This window comes from Triturus cristatus, chromosome 12 (assembly GCF_964204655.1).
Source record: "Triturus cristatus chromosome 12, aTriCri1.1, whole genome shotgun sequence".
Taxonomy (NCBI): domain Eukaryota; kingdom Metazoa; phylum Chordata; class Amphibia; order Caudata; family Salamandridae; genus Triturus; species Triturus cristatus.
The window spans coordinates 609,145,035-609,165,503 of NC_140595.1; the positions used below are offsets into that span (position 1 = coordinate 609,145,035).

The following is a 20,469-nucleotide window of genomic DNA, read 5'->3' on the forward strand; positions in this document are numbered from 1 at the left end:
GAGCCGAAGCCCATGCGCAATACGATCCAAAGGAGGAGTCACCGACCTCGTGACTTCCAAAGACTTTCCAAGAGGAAAAACAACTACAAACATCCGGGCCCAACACCAGATGGCGATCTATGCACAAGTGTGTAATTTGCAGCTCATATGCCTCGAACATATATATTTTATTTTTTTACAATTTCTGGAGTTATATCACCACATGGGTGGTAGTAGGAGCTTGAGTGAGATGGAATATATTAGTTGAGGAACGATAATCCTGTCACAGCCAATGCTGTATTGGTTTCCATGTTGTCGTTTTTTAATTGCACTGGAAGAAACAGGACGGTGTACAATGGGGTAAGTGCATCCATTGCTTCCTGTCACCAGGATATCCTGATTAATAGCGTGAAAACGATACGGTGAAAATCCCTGCTCCTCAGAGTGCTCTGAGCGTCCCGGCAAGGAGCAGCTGCAGGAAGAGCTGGTCGCATCGCTTCCAGCTTCAGGCCTTCCTGGAAGACGGCCAATAAACGCGCCGACCTACTCATAGTGCAGCTCGAAACCCCACTGAGAAGCCAAACATCGGAGCAGGGGCACCGTGTAAGCAGGCTCGTGTCCGTGGCATTGTTTATAAATCATGGAAGCTTGAAAAGCCCACGGAGAGTCCAAACACAGGAGCAGGGACACCTCTTGTAAGCAGTCTTATGTTCAAGGTATCGGAATCTGTCAGCAGCACTGATCCTATACTGCCTGGCTAGTTGCGCATAAAAGCTTTATGTACCCATAATAGGGTGCCCACATTTTGAGCAAAGGCAGCAAAAAGGAGAAATTGCATTATCATAAATGAATAATAAAATGAGTAGTAGCAGTAATCCAAATCCTGCCGCCATCAGCAAATTCTGTCTCTAAACGGATTTCAAATATTTGCCTTGTGTATATTGAAGAATGTTCACAATGTGTACAATTTACAATGTTCAAACATTTTCTACTCGCTTTGTCAGTGTTTAGTAAGCATCGCTTATGTAGCCATCATCAGTGTGCTGTATCATGAGAACTGTACCATAAGGTCGAAATGAACACAGGTATATTGTTTTTCTAATGCTTACCAGTGACTTTGTTAGTTACTAGTCTTACTTTAGAGAGATTATGCTGGCACCCAATGCACTCATCAGCAACAGAGAAAGATATGCACACACCTGCATACGTACCCCCCCCCCAAACACACACAAGGGAGTAGCCAGAAAATGATACACTCTGCCATCCATACATCCATTATGCAATTCATCCTTCAATCTATTCACACTTCCCTCCATCCTGCCACTCTGTCATCCATCCACTCTACCATCCATACATCTATCCACTCAGCCATCTGCGCCAATCCATTCCTTCTGCTACCCATTCACTCATCCTTTCACCCACTCATTCATCCATCCATCCCTTTACTCTGGCATCCTTTCACATGTCCAACCACCTATCCATCCATCCATCCATCCATCCATCCAATCATTCATCCACTCTGCCATCATCCATGCATCCAGCCACCCATCATCCTTTCACCCACCAATCCATCTACACACTTATTCAACCACTGATTCATTGAACCGCCTACTCATTCATCCATCCCTTCCTTACTTTCACCCTTCCCTCCATTCAATATTCCTTTCATCATTCCCTTTTCTATTTACCCATCTTTTGTTCTTCCTTGCTACTTCTTGCTCTTCTTTTGAGGCTACATTCCTTTCTTGCGTTAATTATAAGCTGTGTTCTGCCGAGTCCTCTTTTAATATACAGTTAATTAAAACCGTAACATACAAACATCATATTGGTACTTAATAAAATTAAGGATTAAAAGTTGAATATACATTATAAAATCTAACAATACGAGATAAATGTCAATTCCAAAACAGCATTTCGGGTTGATGACAATATATCACAATTAGCCGTTTAGTCCAAAATGGAAGTGTGTAGTGCAGAAGGCAATAACAAAAATGTCCCAATGCTGGTTACAGATACCGATAGCTAACTTGAGAATGCAATAATTGGAAAAAAGTCAAATGTGTGCACTGTCAAGTCAGCAGAGGTGCTCTTTGAAAATGTGAGGATTTCACCTGTGGGGTTCAGAAAAGGTTTATTTTACATAGTTCCCTTCCAGAATAATTTCGTTGGTGTTAGGTGAAAAGGTCATGTTGGCAGTCAGGACGGAGAAAGAGATAACAATCCTAAGCACGTGAGTTAATTGTTTGATGGAAATCTGATGTCGTCCTTGTGTAACGCAACTGGTGATCATGTAATGCACTTAGTGTTAAAGTTTGCGCCATATAAAACCCCAAGGATAAATAAAAAGCATTGCCATTTTGAATGTCAATAGCTCCAACAAATACAAGACCTACTGCAAAGTACAAAACATTGCCATTTATAATGCCAATAGCTCCAACTCCAACAAATGCGAGACCTATTGCATTTCCAATGCTTGTTGAAAGAGTGGGCAGGAAAAAGCTTTGGACCAAATTGACTATTTGGGTGATCAACCCAGCATTGCTCCATCAAATTGCCGAATTGCACTCCCATACCTTTGGACAAATAAAACTGAGTAATGGAAAAGGCACAACTTCACAGATTAAAACAAACAATAGTCTAAAGCAGGATTGCATCCTGGCTCCTCTTCTTTTATTGTCCTTGATTCACTCCAAGAAATACTGAATTACAGTGATGGTAATACTCGTACACCAGCTACACACCTTGCATGTGCTTAGGACGTAAAATGTATCTGCAACACAAAATGATCTACAATGACAACTAAACAGACCCCACGAGCATTGCCATTTGAAAACATTAAACATCAATTACGCTAAAACCAAAGTAATGCACTTTGGATGTACCAGTCCTAAATAAAACTGGTCCTTAGATGGTAGGCAAATAGAATAGGTGATGCACTACACCCATCTTTAAGTCGATTTAGACTAGAGTCTAAATTGAAAAGCCCAAATTTCACAGATATGAACGAAAAACATCAAATATAGTAGGAGCAGTTAATAGTTTTTCTAAGACGATATGGATGTGGAGCAATTGGTTGAACAATTACTGCTACCATAGCTAAGTTGGTACCACTAGTTCAATTTGGAGCGTTGGCCTGAAAAGAACAGGCAGTTCACAATCTTGACACATTATTTACGAAAAGCATTCATGACATTTTTAACTTAAGTGATTCAACACCCCATTGCAGATTAAGCCTTAAATTAGGTTTCCCCTTCTTTGATAGTAATTAATAAAATAAACCATATTACCTACATTTGTCTTTGTAGCATATCAGACAAGATGACATTAAAAACTTTGATCATAATGAAATTGTTCAAGGGAATTGGACAATCAAAATCTAAAAATGTTCAACAAGCAACTACCTTGTTAATGACCTAAGAATTACCAACAGACAGCAACCTTTTAAAAAAGCATAAGTCTGTCCGATTTGGAAAAATAGTGCAAACATTAAAACACTGAATGTTTTCAATACATGTGTAACATGAAATATAAAATGCCTTAGGACTCTACCATGAATGCACAGACATTTTCTTTTTCTTAATATTCAGACTTTTATACATTTCTCTCTTTCAATTTGAAGATCATGGAACAATATGGATAGGAGGAAAATATTACGTAGGCTATGCCACTCTCACAAAGAAACAATTGATCAAATTTTAGGTTTGTGTCCTGAATGACAAGACTTAGGGCCTGATTTAGTCTTGGCAGACTTTACTCCGTCACAACGGTGACGGATATCTCATCTATCGAAATATAAATCCCATGGGATTTATATTTCGATAGATGGGATATCCGTCACCGGTGTTACGGAGTAACCCGTCCGCAAAGATCTAAATGATGCTCTTAAAACCCATGACCAATATATTGTGAGGAGGGCATCAGAACAGTGAAACTGGCAACCAAGCTAGGTTTTAAAGGATGGTCTCTCAAATGTATTCGATGGAGAAAGACATTTTTAGCCATATTAGAAGAGTTTAAAAACAAATTAAATGTTGATATTAATTCATGTACAATGTAAAGAGGTATACTACAGGAATGATACAATTTGAACTTTGAGAATCGATTTGAAAATCAATGTTCTTACTGTAAAAGATTTAAAAGTAAACTAAAGCTAGGGCCACTCGAAGTATGCGATTATGTAGGTGTGGCGTTTTTCGCACAATTATGGGTCTACCACATAATCCATCATCTGCTTCACAATCTGCAGATTTTAACAAAAGAAAATAAGTTTCTAGCTTGAAAAGTTTCAAAGTTACTAAAAACGCAGTGACATGTTACCACGCAGTGAAAGGCACTTTGCAAAGTTTAACTGGTCACCTTTCTGTTGGTTATTGCTATGTGTGGGTGCTAAACTAGTACTCACGAGGTGCAACCATTGTCCAGACAATGTTAAGCGTAAAGCAAAATGATGAAGTAATACTTTCAGAAAATGTGCCGCGTTACACTGCCTAATTTGCCTTTTCTTGCTGCATAATTTTGACAACCCTGCCGCATAATTTGGCCCTCTCCTGCTGCCTAATTACAGTGGCCCTGACTGAAGCACTCAAAAATTACTCTACTCAACTCAAAAATACACTTGATATGCCCTCTGGCTTTGCTCCTCTTAGGAATGGTGTTTTCAGATGAGGCTTCACAAAAGCAACCTAACAGCTGTTTAAGTTTGTGGATAGATTTTTTCCAATCAATGTAATGCATTATTGCCCTTTTGACATCATGGTGTAATGCTGTTTCTACCACTCACTTTCTGAGGGAAGAAAATGGTATCTCCTATCTGATCTAGATACAAGGAGGAATCCAGCTCTGGGAGAAATGTTGGGATTGTTTGTAAAAACAATGAATGCTTTGTACTTGGATTAAATGTGCCTCCACTACAAATGCCTGCAACTCATTAACATGTCTTAGTGAGGTAATGGCCGCCTGGAAGGCTACCTTCCAATACAAGAATACAAGAATTGTATGTCACAAGAGAATAGTGGCTCAAATGGAGGCACACACATAGAAGTCTTGATAATACTACATTGAGGTTCCAGGCTGGGGCTACAGAAGTTCGTGAAAGAATAAATATTTTAAGGCCCTCCAAGAATGCCTTAACTAGAGAAGCCAGATAAACTCTAATGCAAAATTTTCTGGGCTGTGCTAAGGTATGGGTTGAATTGGTCTGGCTCTTTTTCTGGATATATTATATGGCGGTTATGTTGTCTGTCTGTATGAGAACAGTTTCATCCACAAATTAGACTGCAAAAAACTCTGAGTGCTAATTGATTTAATGTCATTTTGAGGTAGTTAAAATAGCAACCAGGTATGCTGAATCATAATGTATTTGAGGTGTGCCCTAAGCCCAAGAGAGAGGTGCGTGTGGTAGAAGGTCAAGAAATAGTCTGCCCAGTAAGTTCTCCCCATTCCTCGTTTTAGGGTCTGCTTAAAACTGTGCTCTATCAACAACAGATCTTGCTTGTGAGCACTGCCTTGCAAAACACTTCTGTAATGAACACATGGGTAAATTTAAATCTCTAACATGGGTTGGAATTGGAGGGGTTGGAGATGCTATTTTTCGCTTTGATGGTGAACCATACTGTGTGCAATAGAGACACTGCGCGTGGACAGTGTGCTAGACATTGCTGTTGGCTGCTGCTCTTTATCTGACAGTCGTCCAATTTGTGAGACATGTATACCAGGACCACTGCTACACACTTGGTGAATACTGTTGGGACTGTTTTGACCCTGAATGGGAAAACTTTAAACTGGTAGCGTTGTCCACTTACAACAAAGAGCAGCCAGAAGTGATGCTCTAGATGGATCCGGATATGGAAGTAGGCTTCCTTTAGGTGGCCTTCTGCGCAAGCAGCATAATGACTTTTTTCAGAGTGGCCATTTTTAAGTGCTTGGAAAGGATTTACTGATTCTGGTTCAAAAGCCTGAGGTCTAGGATCGGCAACAGAGTTCCCTCTTTTTTGGGAATGAAATATTACAGGAAGGGTAACCTTTTGGCCCCACTGAGGGGAGTACCTGCTCAATGGCACTTTTGGCATGGAGCGCCTGTACTTTTTTTTCCTGCAAAATTCTTAGGTGTACCCGACTTACTGCATGGCAACAAGGTGGTATTTTTTGTGGTGTGAAACTCCACATGGTACTCTCTGCAATACCACTGAAAGGACCTACTTGTCCAAGGTTATTCCCTCCCATTGCATAAGGAATACCCTTAGTCTCTCTCGAACAGGTATTATGTAAGTTGTGGGAGAGTCATTAATTGGAGGGAGAGGTGCCTCACACCGTGCCTCTGCTGTTTCCATGATAGCCACCTCTGATGTAGGCTTTAGATACCTGGCCTTCCTGAAAAGAATGGTGTTATTGGAACCCTGATTCTGGAGTAGGATTGCAATGTTTGCATCCTCGCTTGCTTAATGCTTGTTAATGGCAGACTTGAGTGTATGCATCTGCAGAGCGTCCATGGCCTTAGCCGTATCTGTATCCTTCTTGATCTTTTCAAGCATACTGACCACTTGAGGGCCAAATACTTGCTTCTTGTTGAATGGAATGTTAATGAGATGCTGTTGTACCCCTGGCTTGAACCTAAACACTGGAAGTCATGTGTATCGACAAAGTATGATGGAGGTGCTTTTAATAGAGACATTACCAGCAGAATTTGGGATACATTTGGACCACTATATGTTCGCATTAGATAGTACTTTCCTTTCTGCCACAAGCCATTGCCCCTTTTGTGATAGTATTCTGGTATGTGCTTGACTCACTCCTACACCATCTCAATAATATCTGAGGTAGCATGAGAACCTTCAGCTACTCACTTCACTGCGACTTGCTCGCTTCTCTACGGCCTACTTTTTCTTGATCTGCTTCTCTGGAGGAGGATCATCGCAGGTTGCCTCAGCGCAAGCTCTTTTCCTGGCTGTGTGCACAACCATGGAGTCTGGTGGGACATGTCCCTGATGTACAGTGGGTCATCTGAGGTAAATTTATATATTTTGAGATCCTCAGGGTGAAGTACCTTTACTGAGTACTTTAAATTTCCAGAACTGCACTTGATCATTCTTTTGAGCATTGGGTAGGTAGGTACTGAACAGATCTCTCATTCTTGGAAAGAATGACTTCTTCCTTCTTGTCAAGATGGAGCTTCATTTTGTGGTGGATTGCCGCCTTTCGGATAACAGCATTATATGCTGTAGTATCATCTGAGGGGAAGGGCTGGGATTGATCCTCAAGAGAGTGTGGAGGAATAGTTCCTCGGGTGTGTGTTTTTTTGTCCTGCGTGTGCTGCAATTGGAGCCCTACCTCCTTGGCCTCTGTTGTATCGGAGGACAGGATCTTGGACTTTGCTCCCCTAGCACCAGCAGGATTACTGATGGGCTTCATTTCTTGTACTCAGCACCAAAAATATCCAATAATTCTGATGGGTCTTGATGGTGCACTTTATGAGACGAATAACACTTGCTGCAATACCAGACAGTCTTTTTGCTTTTAAACGCCATCCAACTTGATTAGGTTGTTTACCCATGCCCTGGGAACAAGCAGAGTTTACACACCCAATCTTGATTTACATGGGTATTTTATATTATAGTTTGGACAAACTGGAAGACTTTTTATCACTATAATACACTTGTCTACAGTATTTGTTAATTCCATGTGATTCCTGAGAAGGAAACTGGTTTGGAGCCAGAGTGGCGCGGTAACTGATGTGGTAGATAGTTCTTTTATAAGTTGGCCAGGATCATCGACAACTGGCACCGAAAGGAGCAGAGAATTAGTTGATGGCTCCAGAGCTTGAGCTGAAACATCTGAATTAAATGGTGGAAAAAACACAATCTGAGGTGGATTCTTTGTCTTGGTACAGTGTGGGCTTAAGGAAGAGCCATGAGATCTCTCGAGATTGAACACTTTTTGTTTTTTTTATCGCTTTATTTATTAACTTTTGCAGGACATATAGTACAGTACAGCAAGAACAGGGAGCACGACTAATATACAGTAGGATTACATTTAGCCCCTAGCATGGCACAAAGCCTAAAGTCCGACAGGCAGAACACACCGGCCCATACATGAACATGTCTACATTTGCAGATAGTCCTTTGGGAGACAATATAAATTGGGGCCGTTAATGCAACAGCCCCCTCACAGTGTGTAGTCACAAATTACAGCAATTGCTGTGGACATCAGAAGGTCCCGTCCACCACAGAAACCTATCGAGGGCTGAAAGACCAATATACAATGTCCCAGGAGAATAACCCCACACCACACATCCTGGCACAATGCCGCAAGACCCTCAACACGGAATCTAGTTCAGTTAGTAGCAGCCAGGGGCCTATGTAAATCAAGGAGAGAATGTCCATCAACATATACCCAGTACATGCACGCAGCTCATAGCAGTGTTCCACAGCTAGATGGGGGAGGAGGGGGACAGACAAATACTGGACACAAATGCGCCAACGACAGCTTTAGCACAAAGCACACTCCCCCCGGCAGCGGCAGAATGCCTAACGAGGTACCATAACCCGGGAAGCCAGCAGCTAATCTACGATGTGGGAGTGTCACTAATGGGTTGTTGTAGTAAGTATGCCTGCAGCGGGCCCCATATGTCACGTGGGCGGGAAAGTAATTCAGCATAGGTGTGAAGTTGATCCTGCCAAAATATCATGTCAGACAGCCAGTTCTTAAACTTGGGCGCTCTACCCCAACCCCATCTGCAGGCTATTCACCGCTTAGCAATAGCTAGGCTAAAGGAGACAAATTTACGACTAGAAGCGGGAATTTGCGTAGTATACCCTAGCAAGGCCACTAGAGGGGATCTGGGGATTGGTATAAGAGCCATATCGTCCAAAGCCGCAATCACTTGACCCCAATAAGCTTGGACCTCAGAGCACTCCCAAGCCAGATGCACTGTCCATCCCACACCTTTCGCACCTATTCGTGTCCCGCAACCCAAATTTGTGAAGTTTGACTGGAGTATGATAGCTTTGGTGCAGGAACTTATAATGTATCAGTCGAAGCCTGCTGTTAGAGGATATATGCTCTGTCTGTTTGCAGCAGAACAGCCATTGATCGTCAGTAATATCTTGTTCCAACTCCTGCACCCATTTAGCTCGCGCTGCGCTCGAAAGGTACTCAACATCTCTGTACAGTGCATGGTAAAGAGTGGACACGAGGTGTGACACCGAAGGGGCCCACAGAACGTGATGTAAAGGGGCCAGCGTCACGGGCTCAGAAGGATAGGATGGAGTGCAAGCCTGGACCCCATGGCGGAGGCAAGAATACAAAAATGTTTCCATAGCGGTCGGCGGTGGATCAGGGCACAGTTGTGGGAGTGTGTGAAATTTACCGTTAATATAGAGGTCTCCCCAACAATGTAGCTTCCTTGTGCGTGCTACCTTCCTAAAGAGGCCCTCCTGTAGCAGGGATATATTTGGATGATACGTGAGTGGAAGAAGGGGGGAGTATAAGCAGGGAGCATGCATACGGGTACGGATGCGAGACCAGGCCCTATTTGTGCAGTCCACTGAGGAAGGCCTACGTGCCCGAGGGGAGACGTCGGCAAGTAGAACACCATTCAGCGGGGTGGGATCAGCCAGCCAATGTTCTGTGGCGACATGGGGGGTGTATCGAGGCAGGTGTAACCAATAATGAGCATAATGGGCCTGAGCACTGATATAGTACAGTTCGAAGTTGGGTGTGTCCAAACCTTCTTGGGAATAGGGCCTCAAAAGGGTATCCCATTGTACGCGTGGCTGCTTGCCCCCCAGACCAGACGTATCAGTTCCGACCGCAGCGAGGCAAAGAAATGGCGACCAGGGTCGTAGGGAATACTGATGAAAAGGTATAAAAATTTAGGAAGAATCACCATTTTTATAAGAGACACCCGTCCGGCCATGCCGGCCATGGATAGCGGAAGGGCAATCCAGCGAGTAATGCAGTCCGTGATGTGTTCCATTGCACACCCATAATTAGTTCTCATTAACTCATCACGATCTGCCACTATCCGGATACCTAAATATTTAACGTCCGTATCACACAATTTAAGCGGATAATCCGTATCAAAAGGAGATACGGCGCTAGTCAAGGGGTACAACAATGACTTGGTCCAATTTATGTGAATACCGGAGTAACCATCGAATTTGATGAATTCCCGCAAGAGGGGATTAAGATTGTGCTGCGGGTCTTTAACATATAACGTGACATCATCCGCATACAGCGAGATGAGGATCGGTCGCAGCAAGCACAGAAGGCCCATATGGTTATAGTGTTGTCGAATTTTCGCTGCTAGGGTTTCCATGATCAAGGTGAATAGAAGAGGAGGCAGCGGACACCCCTGCCGTTTACCACGTGATAGAGAAAAGGAGGAGGTATGACCATTAACTAAGACCCTAGCAGTGGGGGCAGTGTATAATAGACAAATCCATGCAACGAAACCTACAGGCAGGCCCATATTCTGCAAGATAGTAAAGAGGTAATCCCATTTCACAGAGTCAAAGGCCCTGGAGGCCTCCAGGAACACCGCTGCCAGGGGTAGTCTAGGGTCGACAGCCTGTAGAATGGAGAACAGCGTTCTGAGATTATGGGATGTAGCTCTTCCCGGGATAAAACCAGACTGGTCTGGTAACACCAGCTTATCCATCAGGAGACGGAGACGGTTGGCCAGTAATTTAGCCAAGATTTTGGTGTCTTTATTAATAAGAGATAGCGGCCTATATGAGTCGCATTTATCTGCCGGCTTGCCGGGTTTGAGCAAGGACGTGATCAATGTTTCTCTCATCGTTGCGGGCAGAGTCTGCGCCTTCTGGGCCTCGAGGAAAACCTCCTTCAGTACATCAAGTAATTGATCTATATACGCTTTGTAAAAATCAATGGGAAGTCCGTCTGAGCCCGGGGCCTTTCCCGACGCTGTCTGCATTATGGCCTCACGTATTTCATCGTCCTCGAAGGGTGCCGCCAGGAACTCCCGCTGAGAATCCCCCAGCCAGCCAAGAGCTATATCTTGCAAGTACGGGGTAAAATCTGGGGGCGAGGAGCGCTGTGAGCTGTACAAGCCTTGATAATATTTAACAAAGACATTAAGTATACTGAGACTGTCTCTGTATCTGTTTCCATCACCATCCACCACATCAAGCACATAGTTAGAGAACCTAGGTCGCCTGATGGTATTCGCCAAAGACCGCCCGGGCCTTTCCCCCTCCCCATACCTACGGGCGGTAAAGTATTTACCTCGAAACTTCACCTCCTGAGTCGCTGTATTAATATAGTCGGTGAGCTTTTCGCGAAGGGTAGCCCGCTGAGTGGTAGAATTAGCCTCCCACATATTAATCTCCAGTCGCCTGATCTCCATTTCCAGATCACGTCATCTATTCCTAATGTCGCGAAGTACGCCAAAACTTTTGGATATACAAATGCCCCTGACCGTGACCTTGAAGGCTTCCCAGAATATACCCATATCATCGACAGTCCCCTTGTTTCTGTCCAGGAAATCGGCGATCTCCTCCCCGAGCTCAGCATGAAACACCGCATCGAGAAGCACCTCGGGGATGAGTCTCCAGCAGCAGAGGGTGACAATAGCGTTAGGGGGTAGCAGTTCGAGGTACACCGGTGCATGGTCAGAGAGCGTACGGGCCAAATGAGTGACACTGCGTATCCATGGCGTGACACCGCGGGAGCATACCCAGTAGTCCAGTCGCGACCATGTAGAATGACCCGCCGTATAGAAGGTGCCTTCCCTAGCTGCAGGGTGTACATATCGCCACGCATCGACGAGCCCATGATCGTCGAATAACCCCGCTAGAGTCTTTCGAGTTTTGGTATAGTGATGAGGAAGAGGATTAGAACGATCCATGGAAGGGCATAGTGCAGTATTGAAATCCCCACCCCATAAGACATGCGTGGAGCCTATTTTTAGTATTTGCCCCCAAAGGGCAGTGAAATAGCCTGGATCGTCTGTGTTAGGACAATAACTGCAAACAAGCGTGACAGACTGCGTAGCCAGAGTGCCCCAGAGTATACAACTTCGGCCGGCGGAATCACTATATGTTCCCCCCACAATGAACGGTGTGTTTTTTTTTAATGAGAATTAGCGAACCCCGGGAATATGTTGAGTAGGACGAGTAGACGCAGGTAGAGGCCCATTTGGTACCAAAAAAGGGAGGGTGTCGAGGGTCCATGTGGGTTTCCTGGAGCATGGCAATGTGTATGTGATGCCTGTCAAGGTATGCTAATATCTGTCGGCGCTTACGAGGGTCATGAAGTCCCCTGACGTTCCACGTAAGCAGTTTAAGGTATGGTGGGTCATGTGACGTCATCTATGCGGGCGTGTCAGTGAAATGCAATAAAGCCGTAAGAACCAATGCAACACGCGACCCGTTATGCATACCAGAGCCTGTGCAGCCGTATGTGTCCCACAAACATGAAAACAAGTAAGGCAATTTCCAACCCATACCTTCCTGCCTGCAATATTACATTGAAATAAACCCCCCTTACAGGGAAACATTGTCGCCCTACCCACCCCCACCCACACGGCACCCCAACCGTGCCGGCATAGCATAGCCCACCCAAAATGATAAACAGTGGCCTGCAATCTACTGCAACTAACTGCAGCCACCAGAAAGATGGCTGTGCGTGACTAATAACAACACAAAGAAATAGCCAACAACATAGGGGAACTCCCATAGGGGCCGCCAGGGGGCAGTACTCCCTTTCCGTGCCGAGCTCTAGCTACTTCACAGCCACTGGGTGTCACCCCATGGCGGGAACGAGCGGCACTTAGCAGGAAGGGTGCTTGGCGAAGCGGCCATTTGTTCCTCAACACAGCTCGCGGCCATCAATGCAAACAGATCGGCTGGGCTTCAGTCAAGAGAGATGTGACCTAGGACGCTGAACCAGTCATATGTCTGTTCAGGGGCAGCGGGCCGCTGCGTGCCAATCTAATAAACAGGTGAACGTCACCAGAACGATATCGTGGTTATTAACAGTGGCCCATCGTGCAGTGAAGACATATTAGATAATGCTGAGCTGCACAAATGATAAGCAATCCACCACATATTTAACCAAGCGCAGGAGCCGAAGATCTGGATGAACCGCCTCGCCGAGGAGAGCGTCTCGAGATAGTTTCCAGAAAGTCTTCGGCCTGCTGTGGGTTGGTGCAAAAAACCTGCTTCCCATTGTGCGTGATCCTAAGCCGTGCAGGGTATAAGAGAGCATATTCAATCTGAGCATTCCGAAGCTTTTGCTTAACAGTGAGGAATCTCCGGCGCGCCTCCTGCACTGTCAAGGTGAAGTCTGGATAGATTGTGAACGCATTACCTTCAAACTGCAGCGGTTTCAATTCACGTGCCTTCTGCAATGCCACATCGCGGTCTCGGTAGTTCAGAAGGCGTGCGATGATGGGGCGAGGAGCATCCCCCGGAGGGGGGGGGGGGGAGGGGGGAGGGACGCGGGGACAGGGAGCGATGCGCACGTTCAACCACCATGTGCTGCGAAAAAGAGGCTTCGCCAAAGGAGCTCTTCAGAAGACGCTCGACGTACACCTCCATGCGCCCAGTATTGGTGCTCTTGGGAATGCCTAGAATGCGGACGTTGTTGCGGCGACTTCTAGCTTCGATGTCCTCATTCTTGGCCGCAATGACCTTGAGAAGTTTATCCATCTGAGCAACCTGAGATTGAATCCGGGTAGTGACATCTTCATTCTCTGATATGCGTCTTTCTGCCTCTTTTAACTGCCCATCATGCTTGTCGACCTTATGCACCAAGAAGTCAAGCCTTGTGTTCATGGTATCCATGTTACCCGACAAATCCGACAGGCTGTGCTGAACAGCGAGGCGTAGTGTTTTAACATCATCCTCTGAGGATGGCGGAGGTTGCGCATGATCCATAGCGTCAGATTCTGCCCCAGCGGAAGTGGATCTCGTCGCCGCTTTTTTGGCCTTGAAGTTCAAGCAAGGCTGGCGTCCATCGGGTTTCCCACAGCCCCACAGCGCCCAGGGAGCAAACAGGGCGCCCCAGGCGATGAGGTGACCAATCCGTTAAGCGGGCCAACCGCAGGACGCGGAAACAAGTCTGATTCGGCAAGGAGACAAGGAGATGTCCGCAAGCACCACAGCAGTTAATCCCACGTCAATGCAGGCTCCCCTCTCCAGCAGGACCGGCCAGGGGATCAGCAACAGATGGTTAGGTAGAGAACGAGGCCACGGAAGAGTGACTGGCACCGCCGAGGAGCACCGCAGGAGAGAAGGCACAGGCAGAGCTCAGGTAGGTGACAACAGCGCGTCCCCCAGGGTCAGCCGGAGCGCCTCGAAGATCCCAGCTCCAATGCAAGGCGACAGTCGAGAAGCACCACGGGGGCCAGCAGCCGCAAAATCCCCACCAGCAAATCACAGGGAACCAACCCAGCGCGAAGGGGCCCGCAGCCACGCAGGCCACAGGAGACACGATAGCTAGCATCCAAGGTCCGCAGCACAGCAGGCAGAGGGCGTCGCGGCAGAGGGACCGGCAGCGGCAGGAATGGCAAAGCCACAAGTCAAGTCGCGCACAGCAGGGGAGTGGGACACACCACCGCTTACCGTTCCGCCAGACCCTCCAATGTAGAAAGCGGTTACACGCCGCCGCTAGCTAGCAGCAAATCGGCAGTCCCAGGCGCAGCAGCATTCACCGGGGGTCCGGAGCAGGGCCGTGGGGCACAGCACAAGTCCAGCAGCATGGAGGGGGGCCTCCCGGCACAAGCTCTCAGTCAGGTATGGCGGGAGAGAAAGCGCGCCACAGGGCAACGGCGCTCCAGCGTGTAGAGCCGCGGCAGGTCCCCACCGTGGAGGCCCGAGACAGGGCCACGGAATCGCAGCACAGGTAGAGGCCCCCCTCTGCGCCGGTCCGCCCGTAGATTTGTAGGATGGCGGGTGTTTTTGTTTTTTCTTCTTTTTGGTTGCTCTTCTGTTTTTTTAAAGGCTCGTCCCAGGTCACCAGCGCCCCAACTTTCGAGGTAATGGCAGATGTCCAAATGCGGGGGAGAGCAGCGGCGTCCCTCTAAGCAGCGGCAGGGGCAGGGATCCACCGGGCCGTGACACAGGCCCGACGTTGGAAGTGAGGCCTACCTCCTCGTGGTAAGCCGCGACCCTCTCGTAGTCACCACAGCCAGAGCCGGCTCCAGAAGGCAGACCCAGAGGGATCCCCGTCGCCGAGACCTCCACGTAACCAGGGCCAGGCAGTCCCGGGATCCGCAATTTTTTGGCCAGTTGATAGCGGAGCAATCAGGGATCAATTAGACTGCGTCGTATACCACGCCGCAGCAGCGCAGAGGAGGATAAATTGCGGATGTGTTCGCCAAGCGTCCCGAGCCTCACAGGTGTGCGGCCATCTTGGATGTGCGCCACCTAGCGCCCCCCCTCGAGATTGAAGACTTCTTTGAAGAAAAAACTTGCAAATGTCTGCTCACAACACTAGAAGGCGGTAGAATGCAAAGCATGTTTAAGTACAGCAAAACACAATTACCATAACAAAAGTACATAGCACAAAGTAGACAACCAAGAATAGTGTACCATCAAGCGATCCATACTGGGATAGCATGTAGTGGAATAGCCTAACTTAGAGTAGGGTACAGTGGAATAGTGTTGGATTGCGAGCACTACAGTTTAAGGGCATCCAGTAAACTGGCATACACGAAAGTGTAATAGAATACAGTGGTGAACAGAACAATAGCGTAGAGTATAAGTTGAGTACATTGCAAAGGTGTGCAGTCTAGTTGAGTAGAGTGGAGTGAAGTAAAGTGGAGTAGCGTAGAATGTAGTTGTGAATATTGTAGTGTTGAAAGTGGAGTAGCATTCCTGTAAATTCGGTACAGTGCAGTGGCATAAACTAAACAGACAGTGGAATGTGGAAATTACAAGAAATGTAGCGTTAAAGTGTGTGCAAAGATGGAAATGTTTTTTTGCCAAAATATATACTATAACCTGTAAATGTTGGGGGGGGGGGGGGCTGCCAAAAGGTGGTTAAAATCAATGCATATTGCTGAATATATTTCAAGGTGTGCATTGCGAAATTCGCCATTCGGATTTGGTGAAAACTTGGCTGGATTGGATATTATGGTGCACAGATGCTTATTTTGGGTAGTGCAGGTAAGTCGTCTAACTGTTTTATAACTCATCATTTATTTAAAGGTTGTGAGATCAGTTTACGTGATATGTTTGCAAAATATTGTTGTATTTCACTGTACTACCACGGTACATAGTCATGCCAAATCATTAACAGATTGGGTAATAACTGCTTATACAAAAGCTGAAAGCATGCATGTTGGTTTTAGGTAGCCTTTTCCCGTGTTCTGCATTATGCTTTTGGATATAGGGAAATGGTTTAGTGTTTTTGCCGTTCCTATTAACACTTTACTGAAGGGGTAATAGGTTTTGCAAAATATTTATACGTTTCTTTATATATGAATAGAGAGTTGCACGATACAACCTCGGTACCACAAAATTCTTTTGTAAGGTTACCATGATTATTTGTACATTTCTGTATATTTTTGTAGCACTGTATGGGCAACAGCGTTTTATTTTAAATAGATCGTTTTTTTTGTAATTAACATGCTGCTCTGCACCCTTTTTTCAGTCACAGTGTAAGTAACAAGGGAACCCGGTAAAGGTAGCTAAGGACCACGGGTGAATTCGTATTTTTGTTAACAATAGTCCCTAGCGTAATCTTGGTTAGGAAAACTAATTCTACATAGACTTCAATGAGACCTATGTGAGTTCCTCCTGTGTCCAGCCGGACAGAGGAGCATTTAATCTTGAATATCAAAAAATTATAAGTTAGAATAGTGAAGACTGATGAAACAAGGGCACAATCCTGTACCGAGTTTTCAACAGAAAGGAAAAAAGAAGATCAAGAAATTAGAGGAAAATACAAAGTAATAACATGCAAAAAGGCTTTGGAGCGGTCATGGGGGCTTACAATACATTAATCAACTTTAAGTAAGCTCTACCAAATAGTATCCACAATACATTTACATATTCGGTACAGTGTGGAACTATTATAACAAGACGTTTCGATCCCTAGCTCCTAGTATAATGGGATCATCATCAGGACTATAGGATATTTCAAAAGAATGCCTGGTTTGATTTGTAAAGCCTGTGGACGTTAAATGAAGGAAAGAAGGGGAGAATAAAATACATAAAATCAGCATTAGGTATGATAGTACTCAAAAAAAGACAACAGTCAAACGGCAAATGTGTGCTCAGGAGTAGTGCCGCATGCGACAGATGGTGATGGAAGAAATAAGTGACGATGCCATAATTTAGTGGTGTATATGGCAGTGATGGAGTATCAGCACGAAGATTTCGTGATGGATGATATCATGCTGGAGGTTGTTCCGCAAGTATCAGTTGCTTAAAGGAGTGCCTGGTGTTGGGCAAGACTTGTGAGTTCATTATTCAATAAAACCTTTGGAATGATGAAGGAAGGTTCATGCGTCGATGCGGCAATTGGTGTGCGAAGCTGCGGTCGTGCTGTGATGGAGTGCGCGGCAAAGGAAAATGGTGGTGGTGACTGGATAGAGACGTGCAAATTGCATAGCCTGGATGTTTAAGAATGAAGGTGATGATTACCGAAAGGGGGTATTGGAGTGTGAATTGTGTCAAGGTATGACAACAATTGCTGGTTGGAAGTATTTACGACTTCACGGGAGTGAGTTTCGCTCTGGTGGGAGGGCGGACGTCCAACGAGGCGGCGGGATAGTTCAGCCTCGGTGTTGGATCTGTAAATAAGTCACGTATTAGGAGGTGCCTAGGTCGGTGACCGGTTAAGAGACAGTCAAACGAGGAGGTCATGCGTACCAATTTGGTAGTTAGGGGGGGACACGCTTAAATGCGGGAGCGCGTCTGGTGCGGTGTCTGGGCAGCAGCTAGATAGGCTGTCTGTGGTACATCGAGGACTAAATGGCTGTCCGTGGATAGTTCAGCCTCGGTATTGAATCTGTAAATAGGTCACATATTAGGAGGTGCCTGGGTCGGTGACCGGTCAAGAGACAGTCAAACGAGGAGGTCATGCTTACCAATTTGGTAGTTAGGGGGGACACGCTTTTAAAACAATGGAAACGGGAGCTCGTCTGATGCGGTGTCAGGGCGGCAGCTAGATAGGCTGTCCGTGGTACATCAGGGGCTAAATGGGGCGGGAAAATTTAAATCAAAAAGGCAGAATATGCGGATGGACAGCGGCAGATGATGCACTGAACACGATGCCCGTGTCAGGAGTTGCTTCTGTGAAGGGCCTGCCCAGGGTTACTCGACGAGAAAATTAAGAATGCTTACCGCAATAGGTGGTTGTAGCGACACGCGTGCTTCGAGAATTGGATGGCGAAGCGCGTCTAGTGCAGTGTTCAGGCGGCAGCTGCAAAGGCTGTCCGCGTTCCTTGTTGGAGCTAAATGGAGGGGAAGGCTCGTTAGTTAAAGGAAAATGGGGTGGAAGGTAACAGGGGTTGTTATTACTTTGTATTTTCCTCTAATTTCTTGATCTTCTTTTTTCCTTTCTGTTGAAAACTCGGTACAGGATTGTGCCCTTGTTTCATCAGTCTTCACTATTCTAACTTATAATTTTTTGATATTCAAGATTAAATGCTCCTCTGTCTGGCAAAAGAACGATGGATTTAACCCAGATCTCTTGACTGGGGGAGAATGTTTGCATTGTCAGCATTCCGTCCATCATTTGTTTGTTGTAACGCTTTTCGCCCTAAGTGGGATGGGTATTCCCAGACGTGGGACCCGTGCTCACTACGCCACTGGAGTCAAGCTATCCTGGCTGATGACGGCTGATAGCCAGAAACCGGTCCTAGGATGCTTGATTCCGGTCCAGGGAAGACATGGCTTGGCAGTTCGGGCTGGACTGTTCCCATGAGGCACAGGGTCAAGACTGATTTGCATATGGCCATGTCTAAACTGGGGTGGTGTAGTGGGCAAAAGAACGATGGATTTAACCCAGATCTCTTGACTGGGGGAGAATGTTTGCATTGTCAGCATTCCGTCCATCATTTGTTTGTTGTAACGTTTAACTTTTGTAAAGGCAGCCATCAGCGAATGACTTGTCATTGCTATGTACCGCGGCCACAGATTCAGATAAAAAAAAAAAACACATAAAACATATCAAATACTTACCCTACTTACTTGCTGTACCCAAAGAATCTTCGGCACACCATAATATATAATCGTTCCGATTTTTGTCAAAAACCAACTAACGGTTTTGCACTAAGCGAAATACACAAGTCTATGGAAAATGCATTGAATTTCAAGACTGTTTTGGGACCCCCACCCAATTGTTTTCTTGACGAAACGCTGCAATACTTTCATGACTCCAAGAATGAAATGGGGGCAGTAGGTCTACAAAGTTTCGTGGAATATATATATATATATATATATATATATATATATATATATATATATATATATATATATATATATATATATATATATATATATATATCCTACTGGCGGTCGCCAGTAGGTAGTTATAGTTAGGACCACGTTTCCATAGGAAATCCGCAACATTCTATTTTGAATAACTTTTGCGCCGGTCGACGAATCCTTGCGAATTTTTCAAAATAGGTGGGGCGCTCCGCTCCGCTCCTACCCTGAAAGTCTCGGGGGGATTCGTCAAGCGGGGGCTGAGATAAAAGGGGGGTCCCAAAACGCAGCTACAGCCCGAACGGCTGAACAGAATTACTTGAAATTTGGCAGAGAGGTAGTCCTCAGGTCAAGGAAGTGCCTTTTGTAGGTTTGGTGTAAATCTGTTCAGTAGATTCTGAGAAAATAGCCTTTAAATCAATATATATATATCTGAGCCAGCTTACGGTGCGCTTACGGTGCGCTTACCGTACGCGTACGGTGGCGTGCGCGAGCGCGATTCTGATTGGCCCTTAGATCTTAGTAAACATTCGAATCGGTCGAAACCAGGAAGCGGCGGCCGCCATTTTCTCTCTCGCACTCTGAGGGGGGAGCTGATAAACAAATGCCAAAAACATATAAAGGGGCTGTTTAGACAGCGCCCATGCACATAACCATGTTAGTTGAGTCTTCAAAGATCCCCCAAGGCAAAAAACGGTAATTTTTTATTTTTCGAAAATTTCGCCGATTACGCTTACCGTACGCTTACCGTACGCGTACGGTAAAAAATTATTTAAAAAAAAAACAACCCACTCTCTCCACCCCGCGTGCAAATGGTGGCCGAAGGCCACCATTTGTGCATGGCATATAAGAGCACAGCATTTCCCAAAAAAATTTCAACAGATTACCTATCACAAGGAAGCGCATAATATGTCCTCCATGTGCGCACGGTGCGCGAAGCGCATCGTGCGTACATGGCCCATCTAGCGTAACGTGGGCACGCGGTGCGCGTAGCGCACCGCGTGCCCACTGTGCGTGCACAGCACTAACTGCGTAAAGTGGGCGCGCGGTGCGCAAAGCGCAGCGCGTGCTTACCGTGCGCCCACGGAAC

General features: G+C 45.9%; 1 protein-coding gene across 5 annotated transcripts in view; it reads right to left on the reverse strand.

Moving 5' to 3' along the window:
• The window catches only part of DEF8 (differentially expressed in FDCP 8 homolog), a 192,817-nt gene that overhangs the window by 30,526 nt on the left and 141,822 nt on the right, over window positions 1-20,469 (reverse strand). The window lies entirely within an intron of this gene.